We start from the raw sequence: 6,120 nt of genomic DNA, 5'->3' as shown, positions 1-6,120 counted from the left end.
TCCCTCAGGTCCTAGCATGGGAACGGGTCTTTGGTTCTTGGGTGGTGTCCTGTCACTTCAGAGGAGGTTCAAACGTGTGGGCAGTTACAGGGAGGCCAGTTGCAGTTGGGTGGCGCTGGGGCCAGCTAGGTGTACAGCCAAGGGCGAGGACCTCCATCTTTGAAATGGTGCTAAAAGGCAGCCTGATGCAGGGTATGCACCAGAGTCGGTTTCCCCTCAGCTCCTGGGGATGCCCGAGCCAGGAATCTCAAATTCTCCTCCTGTTCTGCTGTGCAGCCCCACAGGATGGGGACATCCCACTGGGACACTTGTAGGTTTAGATCTGTGCTTCTCCATGCTGGCTGCATTTTTAGAATCTTCTGGCTTTCTTACTTAAGTTGATATCCAGGGCCTACTTCAAATCAAATAGGACAGAATCTCTGGGGGTGGGGCCCTAGTGTCTGCATGGTAAATGCTCCCAAGGGACTGTATTGCACCCTGTCTTTGTAGAATGGGTGTTGAGAATAGATACAGGGTGTTATCCCCTCTACCCTGCCAGGCATGAGCCTGTGCCCAGTTCCATTGGTGGAAACACATGGGTTCTGACCTCATGGGGCTTGTTAGGAGGTATATTTATTGGAAAAATTGTTTATTGAGTACCACGTGGGCTGGCCCTGAGCATAGGCAGTGGTTCAAAGAAATAGCTTTTTAAAAACAGCCTGTGCTGGGCATTTCAAAAAATGTTAAGTCTCACCATATGTACTGTTACCCCCTTGACAGATGGGAAAACCAAGGCTTAGAAGGACAGACTTCCCCGAGGTCATTGAAATAGTAAGTGATGTTGCCTGAGAGCCCTGGGTAGGCAGGACAAATTTTTTGAGGGAGACAGAAGGTGGCCCCAGGTGTCTCGGGCTAGCTTCTCCTTTTGTCTCTGAAGCATGGCTGAGATGCCCCTGGTATGTGTAAAACATTTCAATTTTTTCCAACATTCGGGAGGGATTCTTAAAAATACTAGTGGGAATCATTGGAGTGAATAATAAATACACAAAACAGCTTACTGCTTTTAGGAAAAACTCCTTAAAATAAATTTCAGGACTTTTGATGCATAATGGCTCTGTGGAGTTTTATTAGCTCCCTGGCCTGTGGGAGGCCATCCTCCCACGTGATTTGAGTTATCTCCCTGGCTGGGCAAGAGGCGCTTAGGCACATCTTTGTGTCCAGAGCTTTCCCCACCCTTCTCAGGTCTGAGGGCTTGTCCATGTGGAGGTGTGTCTGGCCACTACCCCTAAAGACCCAGTTGTTGCACCTGACCTTGGGACACTGCCCACCTTAATGGATGGGATTTTCCCCAGAATTTTTTGTTCCCCAATAGAAGTCCACTTCCTGCCATGTTTCTCTCTCTCTCTCTCTCTCTCTCAGGCCTCTTCAGTAAACCTCGCAACTATAATAGGTAGCTTGAGGCTGGAGGTAGGAGAAGCCGTCCTGGAGCTGGTTTAAAGGTAATTAGAGTCTGTCTCTTTTATTTTTTTTTAGTTCTCGGCGGACACAACATCTTTGTTGGTATGTGGTGCTGAGGATTGAACCCGGGCCGCACGCATGCCAGGCGAGCGCGCTGCCGCTTGAGCCACATCCCCAGCCCCTAGAGTCTGTCTCTTTAATTCAAACTCCCTTTTTTGATTTCTCACGTAGCTGAACCTTCATGTATGAAGCCTGTGCTGGCTGTGGGCTAAACTGGCCTTTATTTTGATTAACTTGAAAATGAGACTTTTCTTTTTTCCCTCTTTGCATCAGTCCAGTCCTAAAAATTGTTCGTGAAATAGCTGAGCTAATATGGTCTTCCTAATCTGCATCACAGTACTTAAGTGTAGAGCCGATGATAGCTAAGAAGAGCCTGGGTGGAGGGCACTGTCAGGGCAGAGGGTCGGTGCCCTTCATCCTGTGAACGTTCGTTGCAATAAAGTGACAAAAATTAAATAGGACAGCAGGTGTGCAGAAATGGAATCACAGCTCTGGGAGAAGTCACAGGAGTGTGCTGCCTCAGCCCTATGCAGAAGCCGGGGAGAGGGAGAATGGGGGATGTAGACAATTTTGAGGGGTTGTGAATGATTACTGAGGGTGGGGGGAATGGTTTCTGGGATAGAAATTAGTTTGTAAAATTTCTCTTTGGAATCTGAATAAGCCAGGGGGCCAGACGTGGAGTGACCAGGTGTGGTTCATTCCTCAGTCTTCTTGGAATCATATGGTTTCAGGTGGGGGTGGAAGGCATCTTTTGCAGTCTGCTCTTAAAGCAGATAAGGGAATTCCACACTGGGGTGGGCAGAAGCAATTCACTTTGTTTAGCGTGCTCTAAACCATATTTTAGGGTTTCATTTTCTAGGCCCCAAGAGCAGAACCTGGCTCAAAGCAGAGGTTCAGTATGAGCACTGCTGTGTAAATGGGCTGTGGAGGACGTAGGGGCCTGCTGGTCTTGGTGGCTTTGCCTCAGGCCTGCGGGGTGGGGTGAGAAACTGATGTGACTCCATTTTTGAGAAACCAGCTTCTGCCTTAAGGCCTGTCCAGAGGGAGGGGTGTGACCCTTGTCCTTGGAAAAACCCACAGAGCTCTCCTAGGCAGGTACCCTGCTGAGTTGTTTAACAGGAGAGATCTGCAGCTCCAGGTGTCCCTGACTCAGTTTCGCTAGGTGAGGACCCACAGCAACACCCTAGTAACCACCAATCAGCATGAGACAGGGAAAATATCTGAAATGCCAGGTGACCCTCCCAGTAGTTTCGGTGATTGATAACATGTTAGGAAACCCTATAGTTTAGCAGTGCACCCCTCCCGGCTTAAACCAATCAGTTCAAATATATCTACCTCTTGAACTCACCAATCACCCTTACCCAATTTGTTCCCACCAGTGAATGTGCTAATCAATGTTAAGAGTTGTTGTTTGATTTTCCCGCGGTATGAAATGATTTGCTGTGTGATGTTGTGACACATAGAACCTATAAAATCCCCAAAAACCTATAAAATCTCACTGAACAAAGGACCGGGACTCACTCCCTGGGACCACTGAGTCAGAAACGGTTGAGTCCAGGCTCAAGCTTGCAATAAAGACTTGTGTAATTGCATCGGATTCAGCTCCTGGAGATCTATTGGGGTCCCACAAATCTGGCATTACAGGGCTTTCTTCCTTGGGGTAGGGGTTGAAACGTGCTAGTGAGATGCCAGCTCCTGCTGGGTACAGTGAGTGGCACACCTCTAGCCCCAGCCACCCCAAAGGCTGAGAGGTTTGATGGATTGCAAGTTAGAAGCCAACCTGGGCAACTTAGTGAGACCCTGTCTCAAAATAAATAGCTGGGGATGTGGCTCAGTGGTAGACCACTAGGTTCAAACCCCAGTGCCTTCTTTTTCATCACAAAACCACTGTTTGTGACTCCTGGGGGCCAAGTCTTAAACCTGTTAACACTCTGGGAGAAATCACCCTGTAGTCATTTCATGATATGCAGGCAAATAACACACAAAACTGCACACCTTCAGTGGGGTGACCTGGGGGCAGGAACCCTGAGTGAGGGTCTGCTTCTGCCCCAGGAATTCTAGCATCATGGAAGGGCATGCAGGGACAGACACAGAGAGGGGGAAGGGACTTGCCCAAGGATGCACTGCTGGGATAGCACCTGGCAGGTGCCCATGAGTATGGAGGTAGGTGGCAGCTTCAGTTTTGCTCTTGTCCGAGGAGCTGGGTGACCTCATGCAAGTGGCAAATCCATGCCTCTCTGTTCTTTACATAGAGGGAGTCAAAATAGACCAGTGCTGCTTCCCGCCCCCCCCCCCCCCCCCCAGGGGTGCTGGGGATCGCACTCAGGGACTCTAGCTTGCCAGGCCTCTACCACTGGGCCACATCCCTAATCAGGGAGTACCTCTAGTGTGATCTGGTCAAGTGGCCTCTGGAGGTGTGGCCTGGGCTAACCCCATGAGCCTGAACCTCCTATCAGTGGGCATCCAGCTCAGGTGGTCTTTCGACAGCCTTGGGAACCCAAAGAGAAGCCAACCTGCGGCCCAGGCAGGAGGTTTTACATAAGGACAAGAACCTGCCCACCACCCTCTGTGAGCAAGGTTCCCATTCCCCATCTTGGGTTTGAAGATCTTCTTGTGATTTTGCTTCCTCTAAAGCGATTCCCGGGAAAAACAGGCCCCATTTTCGCGCAGAGGGGCTTCGGGGTCTAGGGAGGATGACAGGGGTTTCTCGAGGTGCCATTGGTCTTTAAGGCCCATAGCTACGGGGTGATTCACTTGCCGGCACAGGGGGTTCTGGCCCACGCAGCTTCGGCACTGGGTCGGCAGGGGGCGCTGCCGGCAAAGCATTGCTTCACGCGGGGCCTGAAAGCCGCATGCGCAGGGCGGACCCGGGTCCGGGAGCCGGCTCTGGACCTGGGGGCGGGCCCTTCTGTTGCGCTTTCAGCTCGCTGTCTCTCTGCAGGACCGGTGTCCCCCAGCGCTGCAGTGCAATGCACTCTAACAAGTTGTTTATTACTGTGATGATTAAAGGTCTGAAAATGCAGAAACAAGCCCTCGGGCTGCGGTGGCCATTCGGAGCTGGGTTCCTGCCTTTCTCGCTTACTAATGCTTTAGGGCTCTGGGCTTTAGCCTGGGGGTATGAGTCGTGTTTGCCCACTACGCAACCAACTCTGCCGCTGCGTTCCCCAAGCAGAGGAGCCCTCTCCAGAACGGGGGAGGGGGTGGTGTTGGTGGTGTGGGGGAACTGCCTGGGCATCCTACGATTGTGCAACCGAGGGGCTGGGGGCAGCCCACCATCTCTATTTGCTGGGGCCTTCTAGAGTCCCCGAGAGCTGTTGGGGACCGCTCTTGGAGGGATCTGCAGCCTGCAGGGCTCTGAAGGCGGGGGTGGTCCTACAGTGGGGTTACTAACTCTTGTCCTGGTGGGGGGGAGGGGCGTCTTGCAGTGAGTGGGTAGATGTGGGGCCTGGTGCTGGCTTGGCGGTGGCCGGCCTTGGTCTGTGCAGCCTTGCTGACCTCTGGACACGGGTCTTTGAAATGATGATCCTGGCCAGCTGGGTCTGGCAGGCCCTGGGTATGTGGATCCTGCCCATCTTGGTTCATGGCCGAGGCCTCTTTAGCAGAAGATAGAACAACAAAGAGAAAAGTGTACATATACCTTTTAGGGGGCTTGGAGAATTCAAAGGAAATGAAGACCCAAAGAAACTGTATTTTTACACAAGGCCTGGTAAGGAAGTGGACAGACTTGGGGAAGTGTGATGGGGGTAGAAGCCTGTGATCTGATGGTGATGTTCTGGGGGAGCCTAGCAAGGCCCATTGGTTCAGGTTCTTCTGTGTCCCTGGGTCTTCAGAGATAAGGAAGATAGGAATTCCCTCCCTTAAGGCCCTTGGCCTACTGCAGGAAGAGGGCAGTTGGACTAGAGGTGAGCTGACTTCCTGCTCCAGCTGTTTTCTCAGATGCTGAAGTGCCATCTGTTGGGGTGGCCTATCCTGAACCCTATCAATGCTAAGGCCAAGGCCAGTGCCTTCAGCCCACACTCAGACTTGGGCAGGACTTCTTGGATGGGGGTCCTGAAGGGGTGTCTCTCTCCCTCCAGGCAGGAGCAAGGTGCTTCTCTTTCTCCTCCTGCAGGAAGAAGCTTGCTTCCTAGTACAGGAGGCTGGTTATCAGCCCTCCAAAGCAGTAAGTAGTTGGTAGCAGTCAGGCCACAGTCTTAATGTGGGGATCGGAGGCTTCACGTCAAGGAGCTGTTACCCAGGTAGCCCAGTCTGTACTGTGGAACTCAGAGAGCTCCCAGCCTCATATTCTCCACCCTGAGAGTGTCCTGACTGGCTTAGTAAGTGTGGCTGCAGGTGGGACTGGGCCAGCATGTCTGGGGCAGGGGGCTGAGGGATGCTCGTCTTCTTCCCCTGGTTCCCTCACCATCCTCGCCTGTTTCTGGCACACGGGAAGAGCCCCAGCCCCACCTGAGCCATGACTCTACCCTGCCTGCCCTGGAGGCTCACCGTCTCTAGAGGGGATCTGCCAGTTTGCCTGTGGGCATGGCCAGTGTTCTCTTCTGGACTAGGGCAGGGACATGTTCCCCTGCCTGGAGAAGTGTCTGCCTTGCTGGACATTTGGAGGGAGGAAGAGACCTCCTTCTC

The sequence above is a fragment of the Spermophilus citellus genome, assembly GCF_964194105.1.
Source record: "Spermophilus citellus genome assembly, chromosome: 15".
NCBI classification, from domain to species: domain Eukaryota; kingdom Metazoa; phylum Chordata; class Mammalia; order Rodentia; family Sciuridae; genus Spermophilus; species Spermophilus citellus.
This window is presented reverse-complemented; position numbering follows the sequence as displayed.